Source organism: Neofelis nebulosa, chromosome 4 (genome assembly GCF_028018385.1).
Source record: "Neofelis nebulosa isolate mNeoNeb1 chromosome 4, mNeoNeb1.pri, whole genome shotgun sequence".
Taxonomy (NCBI): domain Eukaryota; kingdom Metazoa; phylum Chordata; class Mammalia; order Carnivora; family Felidae; genus Neofelis; species Neofelis nebulosa.
Window position 1 is genome coordinate 139502302 of NC_080785.1, and position 13167 is coordinate 139515468.

The 13167-nt window shown below is 42.7% G+C and overlaps 1 long non-coding RNA gene across 1 annotated transcript; it reads left to right on the top strand.

Annotated features, from left to right (window-relative positions):
* Positions 1–1894: 1894 nt before the first annotated feature.
* Positions 1895–12928, top strand: LOC131509959 (uncharacterized). The gene is made up of 4 exons (XR_009260827.1): positions 1895–3359; positions 3693–3873; positions 4295–4622; positions 10653–12928. It is a non-coding gene; the product is annotated as an uncharacterized LOC131509959 (long non-coding RNA).
* The last annotated feature ends 239 nt before the right edge of the window (positions 12929–13167 follow it).

Sequence of the window (13167 nt, forward strand, 5' to 3'; positions counted from 1 at the left end):
AACTCAACAACCAGCAAATGAAGTGTCATCCTATAGCAAATCCTGTTATAATGAGATCGTACTCTGCAATATTTTTAAAAAATCAAGGCGTCTTGACACTTATAACAAGAGGACACCAACTATTTCAGTGACTGTGACATTCAAGATGACCAGCTTTTGGTAGTTTAAGCTCTGGTTTGTCCTGAATAAAACCAAAATTGCCTTTTGGCTGGTCTTGCATAAATTTGGATTTCAGGTAATAAGTGACAAGATGAATTTTCCTTTCTAATCAAGTCACTTGTCATCCTTCCATCCACCTTCCATTACTTGTGCTGTCTTTAGTGTTCAAGATCTATCTCTATTTATATACCAAATTATGGAAAACTATATAAGGGATAGAACGGAATTTTCTTTTCTGGGTGTTTTTTTGTATCCTCTCAATTTCAAAGTCATACATGTATGGCTTATTTCACTTCAAACCAACTCCACATATTAGCAAACATTTATTGAATGTCTATTCTGTTTAGACAAAAACCGCATATGCTAAAATTACCTATGAATTCTCCTTACTCACCCAATGTGTACCACACTGTATTGTGACTTTTGTGTTTACAGCGCTATAGCAGTTTACCTATATTCTCTTTACTCAATATTACTCCATGACTAACAATAAGCACTGGATTTTTTTTTCCCTTGAGGATATTGATATTATTATGTCAAGACCTATTTGCCTGGCCACTCCAGCAGGTTTACTTACACCCACCGATTGTTTAAAATAACAAGTGTAGTGGTGACATTGCACACTAGCCTGCAAGTTGGGTTTGCCTGTGTTATGACTCCACTGTGCTGCACCAGGCACCAGGGAGACACCTGAGATGATCCTAGTACACTTGCCAAATTCAAGGGCATCCTTGAATGTGGGAGGAAGCCTCATGGGGGAGAAGCGTAATGAAAGCACAAGGGAGAAGTCAGCGAATGTCTTAAGTAGAGCAGAGGAAGGGGTTAAATCTGAGGGCTCTTTGAAGGGCTAATGGGAGCAGAAGGCATTTGAGCAGGGACTGAAGAGAGAGGATTTCAAGGGGACTAGGATTTCAGAGGTATTCAGGGCAAGTGAAGATGTTGGAAGTTGCTACAGCAAGGGTAGAGAAGCAAGCCTGCTGCAGTGGCAAGAGTAAGGCCAAGAGGGTAAGGCAAATATGGATGTGAAGCCCTGCTCTGCCTCTGTGTGACCTTGGGCATTTCACTCATGAGGTGCCATGGCCTCATTCTTTGAACTGGGAAAATAGCACTGTCTCATAGGAGGGTTGTGAGGCTTAGATGAGTTGAGGTGTTCATTGAATACTAATACCCTTCCTCCGTACTTCACTTTTGTTCTGAAATCACCTCCAAAGAAGGCAAAAGAAGCATTTGAGTACTGATTCTCAAAATACATAGTAGGAATTAATATGTACATTGAGTGTTTAATATATGCCAGATGCTGAGTTAAACATTTTGTAGGCATCCTCTCTCTGAGTTGTGTTCTCTCATCCTGCCCATTTTACAGATGAGGAAGTGGGCTTCAAGAGGGGAGATAAATGCCCCAAGACTAGCAGGCGGTAGAGCATGAATTTTCAGCCAGGTGGTATGGCTCCAAGGCATGTGTTCTTTTTTTTTTTTTTTAATTTTTTTTTCAACGTTTTTTATTTATTTTTGGGACAGAGAGAGACAGAGCATGAACGGGGAAGGGGCAGAGAGAGAGGGAGACACACAGAATTGGAAACAGGCTCCAGGCTCTGAGCCATCAGCCCAGAGCCTGACGCGGGGCTCGAACTCACAGACCGCGAGATCGTGACCTGGCTGAAGTCGGACGCTTAACCGACTGCGCCACCCAGGCGCCCCAAGGCATGTGTTCTTAAATGCTGCACTAAAGTAGGCCCTGTTGAAGTTCACTCATTAATTCAGCACAAACTCGCTGAACATATAGTATGTGTCAGGACTGCCACCAAAACAAAGAGACAAAGTCTTCATGAGGCTCTGGTCTGTAGAGGAAGAAGCCCAATAAACAAGTGAATTGTATAATAATTGGAAGATGGTAAGTGCCACAGAGCAAGAAAAAGCATGACCATCGGTAGGGAGTACGGTGGGAGGTGACAGTGTTTAAACATGGTGGTCCTTCGAGGAGGGCACTTGTTGGGATGAGCACTGGGTGTTGTGTGGAAGCCAATTTGACGATAAGTTATATTGAAACAAACATGGCGGTCTTAGGAAGAGCTACAGAGCAAAGGTGGCATTGAGCAAAGACTTGAAGGAAGTGAAGCAGGGCCCTTAAGGGTTATCTGGGGGTCAACGAATGAAAGTGCCTTGGGGTCGGAGCAAGGTGTGTTACAGAAACAGCAAGGAGGTCAATGGAGCTGGGGTGGACCGAGTGAGGAAGGGAGCAGGTGGCCACAGCTTGTAAGGCCCTGCGGGCCTGTAAGGACTTTGGCTTTTCTAAGATTGAGCTGGGAGCCATGGGTGCATTTGAGGCAGATAAATGGCTTCGTATATTATAACAGTATCCATGTGCCCATGTTTTTGAGGCAGGTGGATGAGCATACAGGCTGCGACAGCCACCCAGGCAAAATGAAGATGGTGTCAATGGCAGAGCAGTAGCAGGAGTGACAGGTGGTCACATCCAGACACGCCGTGAAGGTGGAGCTGACAGGGTTTGCTGAGGCATTAAAATTAGGGTATGAGGGAAAAGTGGAGGCTACGAGGAAGCCCGGGCTTCGTTAGCTTCCATAACCAGATGGTTCGATGGCTCCCCGCTCACCACGTTTTCTCTCCCGCTAACCAGCGCACTACACGAGGAAAAGGAAACCACTCTTCTAGGTCTTTCACATTTGGGGCAATAACCCGGTGACTGTGAAAATAAGGCTCAGAGGAACACAGGTGTGCCTGTGCAGAGTGTCCATAGTGCCCATGAAGTTGGGGGTCTTTGCTGCTATTGGCTCAAATACAACAATAGGCTCCTTTTCCAGGCTCCCTAACACACACAAAACTGTTTAGTCTGAGAGGGAATGGGAGTCCCTGGCAGAACGTGGAATATCTATCTCGGGAGTTCTGCTACCTGTTTTGCTCTAATGACTAATTTTTTTTTTTTTTAAGCTGCAGAAAATATAAAGGCATGCCAATTCACCACAAGTTTCCCTCTGCATCTGGGAAAAAGCTATTTCCTTGCTCCTAATTTCTCCTTTTCCCTCTCTACCCAAATACATGTATTTTGTCCTTGAGGAGACACCTGGGGTTTTGAATGCATGAACATGTGACCACACACCTAAGTGTGATCCTTAGCAACCACCACAAATCAAATAGGAGTGATGCCATGTTTGGACCAGATCTGATTTCATAGAGATCATCAAGTGAGAGCATCTATCTATCGAGACAGAAAGAGAGAGAGTCTGGTTCTCCCATTTACCTGCTGTGTGACCTAGGCCACATTAAAGAGGAACTAGGAAAGCTCCTTCCCTTAACTCTGTCATGGGGACATTGACAACACCAACCTCTTAGGATTTTTATGAAGCGTGAAGTAAAGCATAGAAGTCCCTAACTTAGGGCCTGCCACATAGAAAGTCCTCGATAAATATTGTCTGCTGTTTTATTATGAGTCTGATTATATGTGTAATAAGCTTAATTAAGTGCTTGCAATAAAGTAGATGCCCAATAAATGTTAACCCATGTCCCTTCTCTCTCAGTAAAGTCGGGTTCCAAGTCTTCCCAAACTGGAGCAGATTATAATGATACGTGGAGGCAGGTGCCCAGTGGTACCAGACAGCTCAAGAAGTTTCAGGGCTGAGTGGCAGTGAGGATGATGAGCAGTGGACGTGTTCCGGGGCATAAGATGAGCACCGCCTGGTGACAGATCAGAACTGAAAGGTGAGTGCACATACCTTCTCCTCTTTCCGCCCAAGAGCCAAGCGCTTCTGCACATTGCAGCAGCTGTTGCCGTAATAATGCTGCCTAGTAAACAGCAATGAAACCCTCAATGGCATGTAATAAAAGTTAATTTTTGCTTGTGACTGTCAGGTAGCCCTGCTGGACTGGGCCAGGCCAGGAGAACCTCAGCTAGGCTTGCTCATGCATATGCAGGAAGGGCCTTCTGGGGCCTGGCCAGTCAGGGCTGGCTGGGTGTTGACGGGAACGATGACATGCTAGGGCCCCCATCTCCTCATCCCGCAGACTGGACTTGTTTGCCAGGTGCAGTAGGGTTCCCAAGAGAGAAAACAAGCACATGGGCCCCTCGAGGCCTCGGCACGGAGCTGGCACACTGTCTCTTGTATCACTTTCTATTTGCCAGAGTTCGTTGTTGACAAGCACTGGCCACGCAATGGGCATGAAGACAAGGGAGAGGAGGTATGAAGAACTAAGGACAACTCTGCATTCAATTTGCCACATGCATTAACTTATGTAAGTCAGTGCCTGCATGGAGGAGAAAGGGTGTCCACACTCCAGTCCCCTATTACGCATATCTGGGTCATCTGTTGCAAATTTCTGGAAGATTGACTGTTGACCGTAAGAGTTACTTACGTCCTTTCTAAGGATTGAAAAATTAAGTTTCCAGCTACTTGAATGCAGCGTCCCTGTCTCACCTCCACCGTCATCTCCGAGAACCCCATCCTGCAGAGGTAAACTTAAAAAGTTGTGGGGCGCCTGGGTGGCGCAGTCGGTTAAGCGTCCGACTTCAGCCAGGTCATGATCTCGCGGTCCGTGAGTTCGAGCCCCGCGTCAGGCTCTGAGCTGACGGCTCGGACCCTGGAGCCTGTTTCCGATTCTGTGTCTCCCTCTCTCTCTGCCCCTCCCCCCGTTCATGCTCTGTCTCTCTCTGTCCCAAAAATAAATAAAAAACGTTGAAAAAGTTGTATGTAGGTGACATTGTTGTAAATTGATCCTTTTTCCTCAGAGACCTGTTTTTTGTGTTCTCGTCACTGCTGATTGATCGTGGCAGGATCTGTGAGTCTCGGCTATCTTGTAACTCTCAGCTCCCAGATCTCGCCGGTCCAAGCCTCTCTGACAAGCTGATTTATAATGATTTGTAAATAAACACTTCCATTTATTGGAGGTGTTTATTTGTAAAGCAACTCAGTGTCACGTCCTTGCTGAAGTCATTTGTCTGCCTTGGAAAGGAAGATTTAAAAAAAAAAAAATGGAGACATCCTTGGGTATACTCGTAGGTAGAATCAGAATTGAGAGTCTGAGCAGTGTTTCCACTGAGATTTCACCTAGAATCACAAGTGTCATTCTTAAACCTACAGACTACACTCAGTGATTAAGTGACTGACTGAACAGTCCCTTAAGTGAGTGTGCAGAAACTACCCTCCAAGTAGACCAGCAAGCTTACTCCTTATAAACTATAATTTTAGGGCTTATGGAAAATCCATCCATCCATCTGCTCAGTGATCGCACAAATTTACAGCACACAAAGGCTCTGATTACATAAGGCTTAAATTGCAAATATCTTTGTTGGGTCTACCGCGGGAACTTGCATTCATAGTAATGATACACTATGATGAGATAGGAAAATGATAGACTGATACTTATTTACTTATTTGTTTATTCATCAGCTATACTCTGAGTATGTACTGTGCGATCAGGTTTTTTTTCCCTCTTTGTTTTTTCTTTTGTAAATTCTTCCTTTCTTCCTTGTTGCCTTTCTTCCTTTCTTCTTTCCTTTTCATTTTTTTTTTCTTTTCAGTCCAAAGTGTCATTATGATGTTAGGTCCAAAGCTCAATACAGAACTCTCCTCAGAAAAGACAAAGCAAAGGTGGCCTCCTGTGAGCACCTTAGGTCTAAGGTTCTAAAGGGCTTTTATTCTGATGCTTTGACATCATGGGACTTTGCTCACTCAGAAGAGATTGTCCCTCCCATAATTAGCTAATTCCTTCAGAAAGCAAACAACTTCTTCAAGAGTGTACCTTTCATATGCAAACCAACCAATGCAGAGTCCATATTCCACACTCACCTCCTTTGTCTAGCTTATACTCTAGCCCAATATCCACTAGCCCTAATCACCCCAGAGCTAGAAGCTGGAGGACTAAGTCAGCCTCTTTGCTGCAGAATCCACTGAAATTGCTCTAATTGGCCAATCCTAAAGCTGTTTACGTGCCTCACAAGTTCCTTCCTGCAGAAACCACAATGGGGGCTCTTGCCGTGTTTCCCCCTGGCTCCCTCTACCTCCTGACTAATGCTGCTGTTTCCCCATGTAGCCCTTCATGGAGTGATGTGCTTCCTACTTCTAGGTAACTGTGAGTACCACAAATTCTTCCTTCATGACCATCATTTCCATGGTTGCATGTGTTATCATATTTGATTAAAACAAATCCCAGATGTCTTTTTGAAACACCTGAACACTTGGAATCAAATGGTTGGTGAGAAATGTTCTCTTGTCCATTTCCCAGACCTCTTTCCCAGGCCCACCAGTGAATGAGGTCTGACCACTACTATACAAAAAAAAGTGAATCCAAAGGATACCTACCAGGGACAAGAAAAGTAGCCAAGCATTTCCCCCAAGAATATATGCAGAATATATCCCCGAGAATATAGGCCAACAGATGCATGAAAAGATGTTCCATGTCATTAATCATCAGGGAATGCAAATCAAAACCCCGATGAGAAATCACCTCACACCGGTTAGAATGGCTAAACTTGAAAAGATAAGAAACAACAAATGTTGGTGAGGATGTGGAGAAAAAGGAACCCTGATGCACTGTTGGTGGGAAGGTAAACTGTGGCAGCCATGGAAAACTGTATGGAGGTTGCTCAAAAAATTTAAAATAGAAATATCACATGATCTAGTAGTTTCACTATTGGATATTTACCAAGAGAAAAAGAAAACACTAACTCAAAAAGGTATATGCACCTCTATGTTTATTGCAGCATTATTTACAACAGCCAATGTGTGGAAACAGCCCAAGTGTCCATCATTAAACAAATGGCTAAGGGAGATGTGGGGTAAATATACAATGGAATATTACGCAGCCATAATAAAGGATAAGATTGTGCCATTTGAGACCGCATGGATGGACCTAGAGAATATTAGGCTTAGTGAAATAAGTCAGACTGAGAAAAACAAATACCTTATGATTTCATTCATAAATAAAATCTAAAAAAAATGAATAAACAAACAAAAAGCAGAATCAGAACTGCGAATACCAAGATCCGACTGATGGTTCCCGGGGCGGGGGGTGGGGGGGGGCGGTGGCAGGCTAGACAAAATGGGTGAAGGGAAGAGGGAGATACAGGCCTCCAGTTAGAGAATGAGTGAGACACAGGAATAAAAGGCACAGCATAAGGAATACAGTCAATGATACTGTAATAAGGAGGAAACAGGGCAGATAGCAGCTATACTTGTGGTGAGCAGAGCATATAATGCCTAAACTTGTCAAATCACTAAGTTGTACACCTGTTAAAAAAGAGAGAGAGAGAGAGAGAGAGAGAAAGTGAGACATCCTTAGTGCCTAGCCCCTGAGCTGCCGAAGCTTCCTGACACAGGAGAGGAAGAGAGAGCCCATACCTCCATGTCAGACGTGAAGCAGACATGAGCTGAGTGTCAGTTCACATTCTCTCTCCACTAAAATGCTCAGAGACAGAAAGTTGAACAAGACAGGTCCCTGTCCTGAAGAGGGTCACCTTCTGGTGTGGGGGGAGATAACTGCTGTAAACATGTAAACAGCTGTTAGTGAAGCTTTGGGGACAGGTGGAATTTGCACGAGGCCTTGAAGGATATGTAGAAGTTTACTAGAAGGTGGTCAGGTTGGGGATCTTAAATAGAGGAATGTTATTTTCTTTGCAAAAATAAAAAGGGTGAGAAAGGGTATGTAGAGTTTGTCTTCAGAATCTCCACAGTGTTTCTGTGGTTTTGCATTTTTCCTTAGTTGGTATTTTCTCCATCAGCCACTCTACCTAGTCAGCAAATCCCAGGAGCAGAATCATGGAGTTGCAGCTTGTCACTCTCAGGAGAGAAATCATCCCAGGGGATTGTGAGTTTGTAGGCACAGACCCGGGGCCTCCCTCCTCTTTAGAGCCCAGTCTCTGTCTCCAGAGGCTGGGAGGGGGTAGGCAAGGTAGGGGGAGAAGGCAGGGTGGTTTGCATGTGTCTGGCCCTTTAGGAGCCCCTTGAAATAATACCAAGGAGAGAGAAATGAGCTGGTGGGTTGAATTTTTAGCAACAGATTTACACTCTATCAATACTGCACTTTATTCCTCAGCAAACTATTATGTACCCAACTCAAAGCATTGGGAAATGAGGGTGAAGCCAGGGGGTGGCACTCCCAAGGGGCCATCCAATAAGCACAGGGACCATATTTTTCCAGTGACCTAGACCTTTGACATTCACTGAGGCCCACCAGTTCCCAGACTCCAAAGGTTTGCTAAATGTAGCCTTCTAAAAAAACGTAAGGCACTCCATTACTTTCAAATTGCTCTACTTTGTCCAGACCCAAACTGTATTCATTTCCAAAGGAAATGACTCTTGAGAATCTGAAGAGCCTCAATTATTGTAAATCACTCTGCAAGACAAGCACAAAATTAATCAGGGCTCCTGTGTTTGGCGTCAGTCAGGCATGCAGCAGAGAATGCCATAAATAAAAACACCAAGTTCGACTGTTGCCCAAAACCTCAGGGAAGTCTGTTTTCAATAGGGTAAAATAAAGCCATACCGCATACTCACCACACTCTACTGTGTGAGGGGACAAACCAGAAAATGTCTCAAATATATAAGTAAATAAAGCCCCGATTAGCCAGAAGTAACTCCTTCACTACTAACCCCCCAGCAGAGATACTGATTTTCTTAAAATGTTAAAATAATGTATCTTTATTTCCCACTATTGGCTCAGCAGTGTTTCCAGCTAGACAATATTCAGGGTTTAAGGCCTTTTCATAGCCATGACTGCCATAGGGGTCCTTTGATCCTTTTGCAATTTGCTAGCCATTGTTTCCTCGTTTGATGTTGGGGAATCTGAGGTTGTTCTAAGTGAGGAAATCTCAGAGATCTCCTTTGCAGAGGAGAAACACACACACACACACACACACACACACACACACACGATAAATCATCATCCTGAGCCTTTACCAAGTATCCAAATATCCATACCCGGATAAAAGCGTTACATGGCAACTCTTGAATTGTCACACTGAGAGAAGGACTTTTTGTTGCCCCCATTTTATACATGAGAAACCTAGAGAGGCTAAATGAGCTGTTCAGGATGACGTGGTTGTAAGGGGAGGAGCAGGGACTCAGGCCAGGTTCCACTGGCCTGCAGACCTCTCCCCTAGGGCCTAACTCCAGCAGGTGGAAGGACTGGGTTACAACGAGCATTGAGGCAGGATGAGGACCTAGCCTTCCCAACACCCTTTAGTTTCCCTTTTTCATAAGGTTGCCTAATAGGGTCACAGGACAAGAACGTAAGTCCTTTACTTTGAGTTCACCCCAGATTATGAGCTTCTTGGAGAAGACACTACATTCCTTCCAGTTGTATACCCAATGCCTACTATAGTCAGGCCTTAGGTTATTTATCAACTAGTTTTTGTTGAATGAGAGAATAAGGGAATTCAACCAAAAGTTATGTTCCCTTTGGCAGTTTTCAAATTTCAGGGGAACAACACATTGCTGCCAATTTCTAGAGATAAAAGTTGCAGATACACTTTGGTTTCCAGAAACATCTATGTATTCACTTCAAAAGCAGAGTCATTCCAAACTGTCATCACTGGTCCACCCACCCTAACATGTACATTAGACATAAAGTGGGCAAAGGAGCTCAGGGTAATTATAGGGCTGTCCTGACAAGATGCTTGAATGTAGATGAGATTCACCTCCATTAGTGACACCTTCCTGGCCCTTGTCTCAGACACAATTCACTTGAGAGAAAGAGGGGAGAGCTATAGCCAAAAATACTAAAATGGCAAAATGTATTCAAAGACGTTTCTTATCTCCCAAGGAAAACTACATGTAAAAAATACTTAGATGTTGGGGTGCATGGGTGGCTCAGTCAGTTGAGCTCCTGACTCTTGATTTTGGCTCAGGTCACGGTTGTGGGATTGAGCCCCATATCAGGCTCTGTGCTAAGCATGGAGCCTGCTTAAGATTCTTTCTCTCTCCCTCTGCCCCTTCCTCACTTATGCTCTCTCTTTCTCAAAACAAAAAACAAACAAACAAAAAAACAAATAAAAACTTAGATGCAAAATTGATTGTTCAACAGATAGCTTTCAAAAAATTCTCTGTAATTTCACATACTGTCCATTTTGTTTCTTTTTGAAATCCTAGTCACCCAATCCTCAAACATATGTTTTATCAGACTAGTTAGGTATCATTTCCCTTACTTGGATTTGTAGATATACTTATATAGTAGGGCTATTTTTTGGAAAAAGGTGATCGGGGTGGGGGAGTTAAGAACAGGACAACTGAAATCAGACTGTTGAGGTTCAAATCTCTGCCCTGCCTCCTACCAACTGAGGGACCTAGGCAAATTATTTCATCTTTTGTGCCTCATTTCCCTTAATTGTAGATGAGGCAATAATAAGAGTACCAAAGCACCCAGTCCCGTAGGGATGCTTTAAAGATTAAATGAAATGGAGAGCTTATAGCTCGTGGTGAATACATAAGAAAGGTTAAATATCATTACTGATTTTCTGTTATTATCAATTTACCTTATTTCTTTAGATCTCATTCGGAATAGTGTGAGTTGAGAGCGGTCTACCACTCAAAAGTTCGCTTTGATAATAAAGCTGTCACCTTATTTGCCAGTTGATGTCTTAAAGTTGCAAGTTCCATTTCCACAGCCCAGGTAAGATGCTATCGCCCCATGCTCCACGTACACGCACCTGAGTTGTTTGGGATTAAACTGAAGACAGCAAGCAAAAATCACCTTCCCTACATATAGAAATAACAAAAGTGACCAATTATGATAGCCTACTGTAACATTATATAATTTCTAATCTTCACCACCTGAAAAAGCAGACATTAGTATACTATTTTGTAAATGTAAACCTTGAAGCTCCAAGAGGTTCAGTAATCTATACAGCTACAAAGTGACTGGGATGGGTTTTGAATCCTGTGATTTCTGACCAAAGCCGACATTATATTGTATATACATTTTTTTCCTTAGACAGTGGTTCTTAGCCCTGACAACACATTAGAATCAACTGGGAAGCCTTTAAAACTAACACCCAGGCCCATTCAGAACATCTCAATCACAGCCTCAGGGGTTGGAGGGAAAACTCAAGCACCTGCAATTTACAAAGATTTCCAGGTGGTTCTATGTGCAGTTGGGACTGAGGACCATTTATCTAAACTCTGCTAATTTCAGAAATGTGTAAAATAAAGATTAACTTAAAGGAGCAGCTTTTGAATTATTCACTTCATTAATTAGCTTAAATGAAAGACTTATTTTGCATCATTTACTCAATGAATTCATTTCCCTTCAGACCCTTTAGGATTCCCTAAAGAATCCTACATCACTTTCTTTGTTTTTAGATGAGCTATACAATCGTTTCTGGTGATTTTTCATTCAAAAAGTATTTTTGAAAGCCCCCTTTGTGTTTTACTGTCAGTTATGAGAGACAAAGAAAAATGAGCCAAGGACTTTGTGATCATTATTGCCACAAATACCTAGGGAACATTCTGTTGATACTGAACATTGTAAAAGCTTTTGGATATATAGTAGCAAACAATGAACATGTAATTCCTGTCCTCCTGGAACTTACAGTCTAGAACAGAGACAGGAGCTCCACATGTAAATCAGTAAATAAACATATAATTACAGCTTATGGTTAATGTTACAAAGAAAACAAACTGACAAGGTCCCTTTTAGATTGAGTAGTCAAGGATAGTTTCTAGGAAACAGCTTCAAAATCATGAGGCTCTTAGACAGTTGTCTGGTGTATTCGTAATAGCTAATGAGTACACCCAGGATACACTTTTGATGTCTGACTTCTTTCTCTAGTATAATGATTTTAAGATGCATCCATATTGCCAAGCATATTAATAGTTCATTTCTTATTATCACTAAGTAGAACTTGAGTGTATGAATATACCCTTGGTGTTTTTTATGCACATGAGATTTTAGGTATCACTGAGTTAGACTGTTAGTTCCTTAAGGACAGGGCAATGACTAATACATTTATTGTCCTTTCCAAAACTTGACTGATGATATTGGAGTTAGCAGGTATTCAATACACATTAGCTGATTGGATGAATTTTTATGCTCACAGATAATACCCATTGTTCTCTTTCCAACGTCCTTACCCACGACATACATAGACTCTTTTTTTTTCAACTTAAGCAGATATGAATTTCAGCTAGTAAAAGACAGGAGCAATTGAATATTTCCATATAAGGCAAATGATTCATTTGGGGTGAAGGCAAGGAATCCCATCAACGGATTATACCTGTTAATCAAGACTCTTTAAAATCAAGTGTGTCTAACACAAGAAGCTGTTGCCCCATTTCTGTTTTTTTTTTCTTAATTTTTTTAATGTTTATTTTTGAGAGAGACAGATCATGAGCAGGGGAGGGGCAGAGAGAGAGAGAGAGACAGACGGACAGAATATGAGGCAGGCTCCAGGCTCTGAGCTGCCAGCACAGAGCCTGATGCAGGGCTTGAATCCACAAATCATGAGATCATGACCTGAGCTGAAGTTGGATGCTTAACCAACTGAGCCACCCAGGCGCTCCTATTGCCCCATTTCTAAACGTGCCCATGGTTGGTTCTTACACTTTAACAGTAATGTTAATTACACAAAATTCAGATGCATAGAGAGTTGAGGCTACTACTATAAGACCTTAGGAAAACCTGGCTTACCTTTATTTATGTCTGCCTCCATTGTAGCCTGAGTCACGGCATCAAGAATCTAGTAGGTGCTTAATAAATGCTTCTGCAATTGAACTGAATGTAGACAAATTGCTTCAATAGCAAATATGAACATTTAAAATGTGCTTATCCAGGGGCGCCTGGGTGGCTCAGTTGGTTAAGCGTCCGACTTCGGCTCAGGTCACGATCTCGCGGTATGTGAGTTCGGGCCCCGCATCGGGCTCTGTGCTGACTGCTCAGAGCCTGGAGCCTGTTTCAGATTCTGTGTCTCCCTCTCTCTCTGACCCTCCCCCGTTCATGCTCTGTCTCTCTCTATCTCAAAAATAAATAAATGTTAAAAAAAAAAAATTTTTTTTAAATGTGCTT